This window comes from Anabrus simplex, chromosome 3 (assembly GCF_040414725.1).
Source record: "Anabrus simplex isolate iqAnaSimp1 chromosome 3, ASM4041472v1, whole genome shotgun sequence".
Taxonomy (NCBI): Eukaryota; Metazoa; Arthropoda; class Insecta; order Orthoptera; family Tettigoniidae; genus Anabrus; species Anabrus simplex.
The window spans coordinates 280,790,725-280,807,451 of NC_090267.1; the positions used below are offsets into that span (position 1 = coordinate 280,790,725).

The 16,727-nt window shown below is 39.6% G+C and overlaps 1 protein-coding gene across 3 annotated transcripts in view; it reads right to left on the reverse strand.

Moving 5' to 3' along the window:
- The window catches only part of LOC136866258 (bromodomain-containing protein 2), a 709,923-nt gene that overhangs the window by 590,514 nt on the left and 102,682 nt on the right, over window positions 1-16,727 (reverse strand). The window lies entirely within an intron of this gene.

Below are 16,727 nucleotides of genomic sequence, written 5' to 3' on the forward strand. Positions count from 1 at the left end.
ACATGTTTATTTTAGCAGTGCTATACAGGGGTGAAACAATGGTAATTTCATGACTGGAAAGTCCTAAAATGCTTGAATGTTTTTGACATTTGCAATTGATGAAAGTAAATTAACATTTCCTTCAGGGAACCTAATTTTTTATACTTATTTAGATGATTTATTTTATTTTCGCAAAACATTCACTGTATATAACATGTTTATATTTAAGCTAAATGGAAAGATATGAGTAATACAAAAGGAGCACTGTTTTATAGCAATATAACATACAGTTAATTGACAGTTCTCAACGGACACATGTGCAGCTCATAAACCAACTGTACACAACAACTTGTGCATTTCACTCAGATGGGAACTTAAATATAAATTTGTTCAAATTATTTACTTTTGCAAAACATTCACTGTATGTAAACATGTTTACATTTAGGCTAAATGTAAAAAAAGATATACAAAAGGAGCACTGATGTATAGCAATAACATAAATATAGTTTATTGCACAGTTCTCAGCAGAAATATGTGTAGTTCATAAACCAATTGTACACCACAACTTGTGACAATGATGATGATTGTTGTTGAAAGGGGCTTAACAGGTAGGTCATCGGCCTCTATGAGGTGCAATGAAATGACACGATCATTTAAACTTCAAAATGTATCCACCGACTAGAATCTAAAACGTATTTAATCTTTTAAATCATCCAGGAACTCTATTTTCACATCGTCACTGCATCCTTGCTGAAGGGCAAATACAATTGGACTATATAACAGTAGTACATCATCGATATGGATTTTGAAGCTCATAAATTATGAGGGCATTTTAAGTCGTGTAAACTATATCTACAATTTCTAAAGATGAGGAGAGTATTAAACGGTGTGAAAAATACTAGCGAACAAATATGGAAACCTTTTCGCCTGGAACTTATAACTACGGAGCGGTTTATTTATGTAATTACACATTTTCTTTAGCGCCAGTTATAAAGTTCATTATTCCTATTGTGCATCCCGAAGTGTAAAAACTGAATCTTATTTCACATATTTTCACATTTTAAAAATGTAAATACATATTTTAAGAAAATCTATACTAACCACATACATCGGCAATATTTGTTAATAATAAATTTAAAATGCTTCTGTGTTATAAAATAATGTTCATATTTTCGTTTTACGATTACAGTATTGTTTTTAACAGCGTATTTAACATACGTGTATCTGAATGTTTCCGCTATTTATAGACCTCCCTCCAGAAGTTCTAAAACTTGCTGGTCACTGGCTACGTCGTTACATTTAGACAGTGATTTGATTTGCTGCACAAGATATTTCCTTGCATGACGTCATTCCAACTCGCTTTGATGAGTCAGCACGCTCGGGTTTTGTTTATAGAATATCAGTGAAAGGCAATCACGGAGAGATAAGGTGACGTAATACAGTTACGATGTGGGAGACTGGGAAGAATACTGCCCCACCATTAGATAGTGGGATTTCATCCTTCCTAAGAATAAGGTTAGCTGTTCGGGTCCATATATCATTCACGTGGTCGTGTGATTTTGTACGGATTTCTAAGAAATATTTCATTCAGTGTCCATTGCTATTATTTTTATTGAAACAGCGATTCACCGTAAATGTGTGTCGTAACCTGCAAAATAATGCCAAAAGAGAAGTCGAGTACAAGGCCGTGTCTTCAACAATATGTAGCGGAATTTAAAAGCATTTTCACTACCGATGGAAAAGTATTATTTTGCCAACCGTCTGGTAAAACAGTAAGTGCAGATCAAAGTTCTCAAGTAACCCAGCATTTGTCTGGAAATAAGCATACTGCGGCTGCTTCACGTGTGCGTTCATGACAATTACTAATAGCTGAACCAGCTACTTCAAATGCAGGCCCATCTAAATATTCCTAGTATTATTTAGATGTGTGAAGAGCATTTGTTTGCGCCGACATTCCTCTTGGCAAAAAATAATCCGGAACTGAGAAATTTCCTAACAAAGTACATTAATTTTGAGCCTCCAGACGAATCCACATTAAGGAAAAACTATCTCCCAAAATGTTACGAAGAAACTTTACAGATAATTCGGGCAGTTTGTGATAGCGAAAAACTATGGGTGACCATTGAGCAAATCACTGATTCAAGTGGCAGAAAAGTAGGAAATGTTATAGAATGACTAAACTACTTGTGAACATTCTTATTTGCTAGCGTGTAAAGAAATTCTTGCTGCAAACCATGTCACTGCAGCTAATTATTCAATGAAGCTGTGCACTTACTTTGGACAAAAGGTATAAAACACGACCATGTATTGCTTTTCCTTACTGATAGTACAGCTTACATGAAAAAGGCAGCCAAAGGCCTTTCTGTGAACTATCCGCAAATGATACACGTAACTTGCATTGTTCATGCTCTACACAGGTTATGTGAAACTGTGCGGGCTCAGTATCCTCAAGTGGATAAATTAGTGTCCCATGGCAAAAAATTATTCGTAAAAGCACCCGGCTGTTCACCGAAGACTTTGCTTTGGAGACTGCAACACCTGATTAAGGATACTTCCATGATTTTCATTTGTGGACACAGTTACTGGCCTACCTGACCTTCCCTTGTGTTGACACAATACACTACCCGTACAATGAAATTTTTTAACAATGGATAGCATAACTGTGTTGCTAGGTGCTGGCTTATCGAAGTGTTCACGATATTGTTCCGCCACTAACCTTAAACTCGGCCCACCTTGATAACCATTTCCGTACAAGGGAAAACAATACTGCACTGTAAACGCTTTTTCGTCTGTCACGAGACCCACTGTCACTTCCAATCACAGAGCACAACGTTCTTCACACAACTAACAATTAATCATGGCGATGTAACAACACGCAGATGCCCAGGCGTACGCATGCGCATTGCGCGAAAATGAGTACGGTACATTTTGGCGCATACCGTATAAACCTGACTGGTATGCACAGCAACACCAGGAATTTTTTTTTTTTGCTTGTAAAACATACCATGTTCATAAATGTATAAAAAATAAATCACTGTACTATTATAATAATTAAAACACATTTCTGTGAAGAGAAAAGTCAGGTCTTTCTAATTATTCCAACAGCTTTTACCAACATCGCTTTACCTAACGGTGAAAAAACTTTTTAAAATGTTAAGAATCCTACGATTTCTGGAGGATAGCCCGTTCCAGTGTGTTAAAATATACTAACAGACTCGTATTTTACAGCTTCACTTCAATTATAACCCTTATTATACTAACTTTTTAGAAGACAAGACATACAGTAGTGGAACAAGAAACATACCTCCGATAACACTTGAAAAAATCTTTTAACCTCTTCTGTTTTTACCGTTAACCTCCTTTTCTTCCACATACTTAACAACACTTATTGCTGTGAAAAACACTGTCATTTATATTCGACTGACTCTGTATGTAGGTTCAAAGAATAGCCACCACTGCACTTCATGCCTGGTCTGCTGACGACACAGGAGAAGGTAGCTCCAATTCTTCTTGTTGGAAACTACTTCTTGCAGTGTTGATGGTATCCGTAGGAGGCTCGGCCACGATAACATCAGAGTCCACATTTATGTAAGCCTCAAAATCAGCTTCGCAGTTAACAAGCTGCTGATACACATTCTTCAGGAATAGGACTGAATTACTCCTCGTGTTCTGAAGCTCCTGAGTAACTTTCCAAAAATCCTGCTTGTAGCAAGCAATTTAACTCTTTCCTGCTTTACATCAGGCCACGATTCATACAGCATAGTAGATTAATGTCCACTAACAACTTCTCGGACTCGGTTCCTCTCAGAATTCTCTGAACAGCCCTCTTCCTATGGAGATGAGTTTCTAAACACCCCTTGGTCCATTGGCTGTAGTTTGGATGTTAAGGTCAGTGGCAAGAAGATCACGATCACGGTCTTTAACTCCAGACTGAGCACCTCGGGATAAGCAGAGCAGCTGTTATGAGTTCCATTATGGTCCTTATTGACAAATGATCACTATCAAAGGGCAGAGAAGGCTGGACCCTTCTTTACCCTTTGACACAGAGCAGTTATCTACGAAAAGGAGGATTTTCCTCTCTTCACGTTGAAACTTCACATCAATACCACGCAGCCAAAATTTGAAAATGGAGCTAGGCATCCATGACTTCTGGGAATACTTTTGTATGTGCCCGGTACTCAATTCACACCCAAAAGACAGGGAGGCTTTGCTTTTTTCCTATCACTAGAAGTTTGTTTATCGGTTCTTATCATACTAGCGCCCAACATCACCATAGGCTGCCCTTACTTTACTTGTCAACTGTTCCTCACAAACCACACATGCTGTATTGGACAGTTAATGTTGTACAAAGTTCGAGTTCAAGAGGTTGTTGTTTTTTTTTTTTTTTTTTGCTTCAAGGAAGACGACGTTTGTTTCAAGAATTTGAAAAATTTGTATAACTAAATTTCTAGCAATAGAGAAATAAATACACGCGAAGAATAGGCGGGAAATTGGAGTTACTTAAAAATACTGAAAATATGAGTAATTGAGATTTGAGATATCAAGGTCTGACTGTACAGTACGTTCAAGAATCACCAGTCCTGCATAATCACACACAGCAGTGGTCGTTGCAAGACTCAATTCGATTACTGGATGGTGAAAGAGAAGTGCGGCTAGTGAAGTACTGTACAGTGATATTAGGTAACATCGCTCTTCAGTAGAGACTTCTGGTACTCAACTTGAGCTTCATCTCCGCCCACCATCACCACCACAGAACACAAGTATTCGATAGTGGGAAAGAAAGAGTAGGATTTATGAAACCAGGAAAGTGTTTCATGAACAACAACAACAACAACAATAATAATAATAATAATAATAATAATAACAGTTTGCATTACGTCCCATTAATTAAATTTTTTACATTTTTCGGAGAAGCAGAGGTGCCGGAATTTAGTCTCGCTGGAGTTTATTTACGTGCCAGTAAATCTACCGACACAAGGCTGATGTATCTGAGCACCTTCAAACATTACTGGACTGAGCCAGGATCAAACCTGCCAAGTTGGGTCAGAAGGCCAGCTCCTCAACCGTCTGAGCCAATCAGCCCGGCTGTTTCATGGACAAAAAGGTCTGGTGGTGGAGGGAATGACGAGGTTCAGGGTGCAGTGAAGTCCAAGAAAATGGCCAACAGGGAATTGCTCAGATCAAGAACAGACACTGATCTGATCCGCTAAAGGAAGCTCTGAACTACAAACGTAAGGTAGCAACTGGGGAGAAAAATTGCTTTCACTATCACATAACTGCCAACTTTTAAAAATGAAAAATAGGAAGACATCCCACTATTGAAGACATGTGATCATACACCCTCTGCGTAGCACCCTGGTCACTTCAACACACAACCTCACTTCCTTAGTGTATCCTGATATACACCACAACTGCCTGTCAACTGACTGGTTGTGAGATGCTGGAATACTTGGTTCCAAAAAATGAGCACATCAACTCCATCAAGATTATGGAGTTGTTACACGGGGAGATTACTACACCAGTGTCCTAGAGTTAACCAAAAGTTACAAGTAAGCAGGGCAACATGCATACCTGCCAAGTTTCAAAAAGAGAAATCCAGAAAATCCTCAGGGGATTTTCTTTTTTTAGCAAAACGCGCATGTGTAACAGTCTTGAGAGACAATGAAAAAGGATGGCAAGGGAGGGGGAGAAAATTATAATCAATGCTCATACAAGTCAAATACAGTAGAACCTTGATGCATCGTTCCCGGAAATGTCGGTTTCCATTATTTATCGTTGCATTTATTTGGTCCAAAAAATGTTCCAGATAAACCAATGTGAAATTTCCCTGCATCTATCGTTTCATTGCACGATCTTCGGAAAATTAGTTGTCCTTGGTCATAATTTTCCCGTATTGATCAATCGTAAGTATAAAGAATTTATGCAAAAGTTTTTTGAATTTAGAGGGACTGCTCAATACTCTTAGCATATAATAGCAGCAACCTGTTAGGCGAGATTGTACGAGCGATTCGGAGTTGTTAGTCTTGAACAAGGATCTTGTAGACTGGAGTGCTGTGCGCAGGTTATTCACACACAACCTCACAACATGCCTCCTGGTGCCAACGGTTCTCCTCGGCCCACTAACCAAACATTAGAAGTATTCCTATTTACAAGAATTAAAATATAGACAGCCAAAAACTCCAATTTGCCTCTATTTTCTGTGTTGGTATAGAAGCTGCCAACTTCGTTGAAAAAAACGAGAAAATCGCGCAGTGTACCAGATACGTATTTTTAATTGATCGCAAGGTGATTAATCGCGTCCCACCTTGTGGAGTGTTTGGGATGCTAGAGGCCTGTTGACTGCTTTGTTGCCCTCTGCCCAATACTCAAGCTGGACCAAACCAAGCCAGACAAATCTTTTCTCATAGCCTAGTCTTGTAACTAGTTCCTAGGATGGTTATCTTCGCATAAGCCGCTGTGACATCATTCGAGACGCGGGGTGTTGAATTTCTAACCTCTGTGACATCGTCTGAGCTGAGCTGCAAGAGCCGCACTGTGTTGGGTATCTAACCTATCATTCGCAAAGGGTCTACGGAATCTTTTCCTAAATACAGGTTTTTAATGATGGAATTACATGATGTAGTGAATTAGGAGGATACACTCAATATCGTACCTTTGTAAAGTGAAAGCCGTCAATACGGAATGATTCTAATATCCTGTAATAATAAATACAGGTTATCGCCGTTATCCACGTGTATCTTTAATTTGCAATAACAGAACTGTATTTAAAGGTTTTCAATTATCATGAAATGTGAAACGAAATTGCGTAAAAGTCACGATTTTTATTTTCATCTCATAGGCCTATATCACGGTTGCAATATTTTGATACCGGTACGTATAGTATGAGCTAAATGGTTAGCATGTGTTGGCCTTTGGTTTAAGGGGTCTCGATTGGGCCGAGGATTTTAACTTTCTTGGTCAATTCCATTGGTTTGGGGGCTGTCTGATTGCAGAAATTAAACATAACAATTAATCTTAGGTAGGGCCGCATTTTCATATGAACGTAGATCGCCTATCACACGACAACTCGAAAGACCTGCACCAGCTCCGGAGGCCACGTGCCATTATTGCTGTTGTTTTATTATAATAATAATAATAATAATAATAATAATAATAATAATAATAATAATAATAATAATAATAATATTTACATAACGTAAACCCTAATTTTATTACTTTGTTCCCCCCCCCCCATTTTTATGTTGCTCGCATTTATAGTTTTCCCGCATCCGTCGTCATTTTCCCCTGCCCCTGAAAAATTATGCATCAAGGTTTTACTGTATATGTTATGATCACCCCTGAAATTAAATACTTACACAAAGTTACATCTTAATGACTGCTCATCTTTCACTTAACACTGGGAACACTTTCCGTGATCATAAAAACAAGGAAATTGAGCAGAATATAGCCTCCGTGGCTCAGGCGGCAGCCTCTTACCGCTGGGTTCCGCTGTTCAAATCCCGGTTACTCCAAGCAAGATTTGTGCCGGACAAAGCGGAGGCGGGACAGGTTTTTCTCCGGGGACTCCGGTTTTCCCTGTCATATTTCTTTCCAGCAACACACTCAAATATCATTTCATTTCATATGTCATTCATTAATCATTGCCCCAAAAGTGCAACAGGCTTCGGCAGCCGGGACAATTCCTGTCCTTGCCGCTAAATGGGGGCTTCATTCATTACATTCCTGACCCACTCGAATGACTGGAATCAGGCCGTGGATTTTCATTCAATCATGCCTCCCGAAAAGACTAATAATATTGTTTCTTAGTGGAACTCATTACAAACATCACTAAAAATACTAAATCACTTAGAAATTCATAACACAATTCCACGAGTTTCAGAACTACCGCCAAGAAAGCTTTTCAGCTGCTACGAAGTACGACGCAATTACTAAAGTTGTTTGATATAAATTCACAGCCTGCTACTTTTCAAGGATTTCTTTTCTTCAAAATCGCAGCCTGCTACTTGTTTGGGAACATCTCATTGAAAGAAGTAACAATAGAGGTAGAACAGGTGACAAGAGCACGGCGATAATCGATAATGTGATTATCGGTACATTTACCAGTCGAATTTCAAACACTGCATCGCGTATTACCAGCTATTATCAAAAGTCAAACAAATCCGATTTGATTGCAGAAAGCGAAACCAAGCGAAGATATTCAAAATCTGTACAATAACGTTGTTCATCCATACAACCGTGAAAAACACTCAAAATCCGCACATTTTACGCAAATAACCAGAACACTGGCCAGCTATGAACACGAAATAGACCGCGAATCCCACGACGTATGCCCCTACCGACCTTACGTGTTCACTCTGTATAGGAAAGGAGTGTTTCCTGCTTTGACTAGCGGCATAACAGCAAAGTAAACACACCTCATGCTTGCAGCCCATATTCCCTCAGGCGTGTTCACCCTGTTATAGTGTGCGGAGTGTAGCCTCGTAGTGAACGTGACAACATAATGGCACAATGACGCCATTTTGCAGGGTAGAATAATTGGTCGCCTGCAAGTAGGCCAGACACAGACCGAAGTCGCCGTATCCTTGAATGAGCCACAAAGTGTCATTTCCAGGTTTTGGAGATGATTGCGAAGCACAGGAGATGTTAGTCGTAGGCCAGTACCAGGTCAACCAAGGGTTATAACTCCACAGCAGGACCGCTATCTGGCCTTAACTGTCCGACTAAATCGGAGTGCACCTGCAAGACAATCGTCGACGGAGCTTGCAGCCATCTCAGAGGTCATCGGTTCCCAGCAAACTGTGTACCGGAGGCTCAGAACAGCAGGGCTGTTTGCCCAACATCCCGAAGCGTGCGTCTCGCTCACTCCAGCACAGAGACGGGCCCGTTTACTGTGGAGCCGTCAACATCGAAACTGGACCATATATGAATGGAGGCATGTGCTCTTCACAGATGTATCCCGCTTCGGTTTGCAGAACGATACCAGTCGCACATTAATCTGGAGAGAACCAGGTAGCCAATACAACTACGGGAACATCGTGGAACGGGACCAGAATGGTGGTTGTGGCGTCAGGTTGTGGGGCAGCATCATGTTGAATGGCCGTACGGACCTGTACATCTTCATAGGTGGTCCGAGGAACACTTAACGCTCGGAGATACAGACCACATGGTCGACTCTTCAGAGGTGGAGTTGGTCCAGACTTCCTCTTAACGGACGATAATGCCCGACCGCACTGCGCTGCTCTGGTGGATGAATTTCTGGCTGGAGGAGACATTCATCGCATGGACTGGCCAGCAAGGTCTGCGGATCTGAATCCTATAGAACATGCCTGGGATGCACTAGGGGAGGCGAACTGCATCCCGTTGGCCTCCACCAAGGACCCTCCAAGACATTCGCAATGCCCTTTCGGAGGAATGGGATTGACTGCCACAAGAGCTTTGTACCATCTGATAGAGAGCATGCCAAGTCGCTGCGAAACATGTGTGGCCGTAAGGGGTAACCATATACCCCATTAATAGCATATATTGTTGTGGAAGACATTGCCAAGTTTTGTTACTTGTTAATGGAGTACCTTAGCTATCAGAACCTTTCTGACACTGTTTTTTTTTGGACAAGTTGTGTGACATATGGTGTGTGGGTCAGCTTCCACTTGTTCAGCAATCCGTCTGACATTCCTATCAGGCGGTATGGCCTCGTTTTGTGATTATGCTTAATTTTTAGACACTAGTGTATATAAATCTCTGATGACACCATTACAGAGGATGACCATGCCAAAAATATGTAATACACGCGTATAATTGTTGTACTTCTTAATTTAACAGATTTAATCATTCCTCAATCCTTAGAAAGAACAGGTACTTTTGCTAGAGTTTGAATCCCATTGTCTTTTACTGCTGTGTGATTTAATTGAGTAAAGTCAAGAGTTGAGAACTTTTTAGGTGTGCAAGATTGTTAAAGTTCCTCAGGGTTTTTTTTTTTTTTTTTTAATGTGTATTTATACTGGCTCCTTTGTATTTTAAACTTTGTGTATTATGCAGTCATAGAAGGCCGCGTGTCTCTCTTGTCTAATTCCATTATTGTGTTCTTTCTCTGTAGTTCATGTGCGAATTAGGTTTTTGTTTGTCTGGTATATGTTGCATTACAATTTAGTACAAGGCATGCGAGTTCCTATGTTCCTGATTTGGCAAAATTGTGTTTTTTACTTAGATTGCATTTACCGACTTGTTTTGTAATGTCTTGTTGGTTCTGAATGCGATTCTAAAGCCTCACTTCTTAAATGTAAGCTATTTCGTAAGTTTTTTGTTTACAAAATCGTGAATTATATATTAATTTCTTTCGATAGGAGTTTGTTTAGGCTTTATAATTCCTTTTTTTTTTTTTGTCCTTATTTAATGGTCCACTCTGTTGGGTGAATGATGTTTTATAATTATGATTTGTTTTATTATTGGTATTTCACTGTTAAAATTTTACTTACGTTCATTGGTATCCATACTGTTATAGCTCAGTGTATCATTGTGTTCAGTCTTGCTAATTTGTGTGTGGTCATGTGTACGAAATCATGGTCTACTGTGTGCAAAGTTCGGATAGGTTTCCCGTACATTTTGTATGAGAGTTTTATTATTTCCACTGATTATGATGCCTAAAAAGTTGATCTTGCTATTTGTTTCTGATTCCACTGTTAACTTGACTCAACTGCGCAAAGAGTTCCTTTGGGATGTAGGCCAGTTAAGAGTTTGTCCTAAACGTTACTTTTGAATATGTTCACTATTATTTCTGATAATGAACACTTGGCTAAACTTTCTTTTTGAGAACATATTTTGTTGACCATAAATATGGTTTTGTTTTACGGTTGTTTTTGATCATTTATTTTTCTTTCTGGTCAACAGTTTCCTTTCAGATATTTTACCCATTTTATTAACCAATCTTTCTATTGGTATGTTAGTGCACGCCTTAGTAATATCAAATGATATCATTCCTATTCTTTCTGTTGCCTTCAGTATGTTTAGTTCTTTTGTTGGTTTGTTGTGTTTTTAATCGATCTCTCATTTTTTATTGATAATTTCTTTTGTAGCATTTTGTTGAGTACTTTGTTGTTTAAATTATAACATTGTGTGCTTTTGAAATCCATCATTTATTTGATAGAATATTTGATGGTGTTCGAGCATTTTAGGTACTGTTGTTAAAATATGGCCACTGCGGCGCTTCAGTCGGCGTTCAGAGTATGCGCACTCGGTATGTACATTTGTAGACTAGCCACAAACACCATTATGGAAGCATTCACCTGTATTTAAGTGTTTGTTTGTGCACATTGAAAATGCCTCTGACAGATAATAAAATGAATTATGCGGACTGGTTCGTTTCTTGTATGCAAAAGACATGACAGCTATTGAAATTCATCGGCAGATTAGTGAAGTGTATGGAGAACACACTATGAGCGAAGGAATGTTAAAAAAACTGATCAGGGCATTTAAAAAAGGCCGTACTGATGTCCACGACGGGAGGGGTAGTTGACAACCGCCTATCATTACTGAAGACTTGGTAAAAAAAAAGTTGATGCAAAGGTTTGAGTAAACAGAAGCCTTATGATTTTGTCATTAAGTTGTGAGTTGTCTGAAATTTCAACGAGTGTTCTTTATGAAATTGTGTCAGGACACTTATATTACTGGATGTTGTGTTCATGCTGGATACCCAGGATGTTGACAGAGGTGCAAAAAACCAAGCGTGTAGGCAGTACTTAGACTTTCCTTGAATGGTACAGTAACGAACATCATGTATTCCTAAGTCAAACTGTCACAGACGATGAAACATGGGTGGCTTATGTTACATCAGAATCAAAACAGCAATCCGTGGAATGGAGACACTAAACAGCACCAAAGAAAGTGAACTGCAAGCAGTCAATTTCAGCTCAAAAATTAATGTGTCACTGTGTTTTGGAATAGGCTGGGTGTGTAGCTTGTGGAATTTTTTGCACTGGGGTGACAATAAATGCAGAGACTTATTGCGAGACCTTATGTGAACTCTATCTTGCAATCCCAGAAAAATGGCATGGCATGCTCACAGAGGGGATTCTTCTGCTTCATGATGATGCATGGCCTCACACGGCTAATCGAACTTGAGATATCATCAATCATTTGCTTGGGAACAATTCGATCACTCCATATAGTCCTCACCTAGCGCCTTGAAAAATCATTTAGGTCAGCATCATAATGTTGACTTAAAAACAACCGTGCTGCAGTGCCTGGCATCTCAGGCGGCTAATTTCTACTAGGATGGAATTCAGAATCTGGTTTCACGAAATGACAAGTCGCTTAATATACTTGGAACTTGTGTTGAGAAGTAGTTTAAGGTACTGGCTTGTGAGTAAAAAAGGAATTGTTTAAAAAATTGCATTACTTTTTTGTGTGTGTGTGTCCAAATTGTACTAACTTAAAATCATGCCTCATATTTTGAAGAGGACTCTTACGGTGTTGGGATCTCGGGGTTTGTGATTTACAGTGATATGTTTTTTCCTTTTGCAATCACAAGTGTGATTAGATAGAATCTGATGATATTCTCTTAGGAACAAAACATATTCTCTTTTAATTAATGGTATCTTTTTCATGCATATTTGTTAATAAGTGTGTTCTTTTTATGGTATTTTCTAAGTTTACATTCCCCTGAATTAGTTTAGACTCAAAAACCTCAGAGTTAAAAATAAACAGTTTCTCCTTTCATTCTTATCCCCTTCCCAGCGTCAATCGCTTGTAGCTGAGCTTGAAGCTAAGTAAACTGCTTATAAGCGTCATCCAAGTTCATGTGTTTATTACAGATTGTGTCAACCGCTCATAAGCACCAGAAGTATGTATATACTTCTGACATCTATTGGCTTTATTTTGCAATAAAACACTACATTTTATTTCCATGGAATATTGTATTTCGTGTAAAATTCATGTGGCTGTGCATACATGTTTTTCATAAGGTCAGCAGTCGAAGGAATATGGCTTCTGGGCTAAAACCCCCCGAGTATAAGCAAAGTAATTTAGCAGTTAAAAAAAAAATTAAAAAAAGAAATGACGTATGGCTTTTAGTGTCAGGAGTGTCCGAGGACATTTTCAGCTCGCAAGGTACAGGTCTTTTAATTTGACGCTCGTAGGCGACCTGCGAGTCGTGATGAGGATGAAATGATGAAGACAACACATACACCCAGCCCCCCCGTGCCAGAGAAATTAACAAATGATGGTTAAAATTTGCGACCCTGCCGGGAATCAAACCCGGGACCCCTGTGACCAAAGGCCAGCAAGCTAACCATTTAGCCAAGGAGCTGGACAATTTAGCAGTGATATTGAGCGAATGCTCTTGCTCCGCAATGAAAGTGAACTCTAAAATTATAATTATTCTTCCGAATTGAGTGATGAATCCACGATGACAGACACGAATGTGAAGAAATTGAAGACATTCAGACTGACTGGGTTACATTTGGACAGCCGCGTAACAGATTCATAGTGGGATTCATGCTACCTTTGAAGATAATCCTGAACCATTGACAATATTTGATCATCATCTTAGTGGTCAAGAAAATATCTGGAGTAAAAGAAATATACATGTGGAAAATTAATGCTCAGTTACGGGGTTATAATATGGCAATAGTCATGTGACAACAACAATGGCCTGGTATGGTCACTACTGTCAGGTATCTCAGGAAGTGCATTTCCCAGGCAGAGTTGTGGAAAACATTTCAAAATCAATAGAATACAAAGGGCACTAGGAAAGTTTTGCAATGTGAGTGAACGCTTTAGACTTTTTCAAAATAATTTCCACCACACTAAATACACTTCTCCATAAATCGAAACCAGTCACTGAACCAACTCTGCCACTATTCGTCGGTTAAAATTTCACTTCTGATCCCACGCTGCCAGAAGCTCCTCGTCGGATGCAAAACGCCGCCCTTTCAGCTTCATCTTCACTTCTGGGAAGAGTGCGAAGTCACATGGGGCAAGATCAGGACTGTATGGAGGGTGATCAAGAACAGTCAACCTTGATCTGGCAAGAAAATCCATTGTTATATTAGCACGATGTGCTGGAGCATTGTCGTGATGCAAGAGCCACGTGTTGAGCCGTGACCCTGACAGAGCTGGATGAACTGAGGGAGACATATCTCACTGTACCACTTCGCAGTAACTGTCCTTCGTGTTTCTGACACAACCCGAGTCAGGATGCCCCGTTTAGTGAAGAATACTGCAATCATCCTTTTCATCACTGACTTTGACTTTTGCACAGTCACAGGAGTACCCTCATCTTTAAACAGCCACACCTTGTTCTGGGATTTTGTTGGAACATCGTAATAATAAAGCCAAATTTCGTCCCCTGTAATGATGCTATTGACATTTACGCGCCTCAAGTCCCATTTTCAAATTGTTTTAGCATTTTTCGGCACCATTTCACTCGATTTGCCCTTTGTTCCTCGTAGTGAATGGAACACCCAAAGGGAACAAACCTTTCTAACATGGAGATGGTCAGGTAGAATTGAATGAATAGCTGGTGCAGGAATGTGGAGGGTCTCTTCTACCTGCCGATATGTCGACCGCCTCTCTTGCTGCAACATTTTCCTCACAGCTTCAATATTTTCCTTGGTCACTGATTCAGACGGTCGCCTGGAACGAGGATCATCTTCAACCCCAAAATTTCCCCTCTGGAACTCTTTGTACCAGCGGAAAATTGTTGTCCGATGTGGACAGTCTTTTCCCAGCACAGGAGTCATTTCCTCCAGACACTGGTCAACAGTTAATTCACAAGCAAAATTGTAGCGGATAATTGCGCGACATTCACCATTAGACCACACTGACATCTTAACTTGCTTTCATTCCCACTGCTTGGTAACAACTGCTGTGAAGGTCGCCGCCTTGCTGTCTTCTAGACCAGTTTTCACCCCTCACCATAACAGAGGTGTTCAGCCAACCGTTTCTGCGTATTGCAAAACTTTCCCAGTGCCCTTTGTACTTGCCCATCGCTATTCTAACAACAGTAATTTTAGCATCATCTACTTCAATAATGTATTGGAATAATTTACCAAGGGAAATTTCAAAGTTCTGTAAAATCATTTGAGAAAACTTTTTTCCACTTGCCTAACATCACACTAACAGATCAAAGATTTTTAGCAATGAACAGGATGGGAAAGGGAAAGTATTAGAAGGATAGTGACCATGGCCTCAATTAAGGTACAGATGCAGTATTTACCTGGTGTGAAAATGGGAAACCACCGAAAACCAATATCTGGACTGCTGACATGATGTCCCGAATGGAAGCTCACACCTGTATAACCCTAACCGCCTGGACAACCTGCTCAATCATTTAAGAAGACTAGGTTAACAACAGACAAGGAATCTGCAACCTTAGTAACATTCCCAAATGCAGATCAATGATAATTCCATGACTGATTAAAATAAACCAAGTCGCATAGCTGAAGTAGTGCAGAGGAAATGCAAAATGAGATGCTAAGTCTTGAAAGACAAAACGTGTTTAGTCATGTGCCAGAGCCATCCTCTTTACCACATTCTTCTACCAGTGCATCTACAATTTCTCTACTGATCAGAGAATCTCCTGCCTATAAATACTGACCCTAATGTTGAGCAATCATGTTGTCCAAAGTAAGAGAATCTACGGCTCTGTTATCAGCAACTAATCTTTGCTCTTTTGATAGTCTGGTAATGTTTCCTTTTAAGCAGGTGGCAACAGAGTGCCTCAGGGTTGATTTGCTCAGAAGTGTGAACACACATACATTTTGAACAAACTCAAACTCTGACTGAAATGTGCTTTAGCATCTAACACAATGACTGACATCCATTGAAACAATATGGCTATGACTAGGCTGGTATTGTTAAGTGTTACAATTTTTTTTTTCTGAAACTAAATTAATGTTATATTCTGATCACCTCTGCTGAACTGTAAGCTGAATACACTTTCAATGACGCATTTCTTAACATGCCAGCGACATAATGTTTTTTTTAACATAGTTGCCTTTGTTCTCGGGCATAGCAGAAGACCATCATGCATTTTATATTAAGAATTTTGAAAAGTCCAGACAGAATCAAGCATAACATCAAACATGATTAATGAGTTATTTGTTGTCAGATGACGTGGACAGAATCTGCAAAGGAAGCAGTGAATATGTCGAATGATTGATCAACGCAGTCACTAGAATATTGTGATAGTAAAGTAAGTGTAGACACTAAAATTTGCCAGCTTTACTGGATAATGATCCATTTGTCTGCACTATGACCCTGAGAACAGCTTTCTTTTCCTTCCACAATTTGCTTTATGTTGCACCAACACAGATAGGTCTTATGACAATGATGGGATAGGAAAACGCTTGGAGTGTGAAGGAAGCAGCCGTGATCTTCAATAAGGTACAGACCCACCATTTGTCCGGTTTGAAAATGGGAAACCACGAAACAACCTTCAGCGCTGCCGATAGTGGGGTCCAAACTGAATGCAAGCTCACGGCTAAACGCACAACCACTTTGCTTGGTAACAGAACGGCTTTGTACTTTGATAATGAGAGAGAACTTCTGAAGTGTCTCGCCACGGCATATTGCGCACCACTACTGACAGATTTCTTGGGTTATTCAACGAACAAATGTTATGTTTAAAATATCCAACATTGCCACAGACCTCCCCACCCAAAACCAACATAAGCTATTCCCCTATACCCCACTAGCCAATCTGTCTAGTTTTGGTATTGTGTATCTACACACTAGTTCATATGGCACCTAAA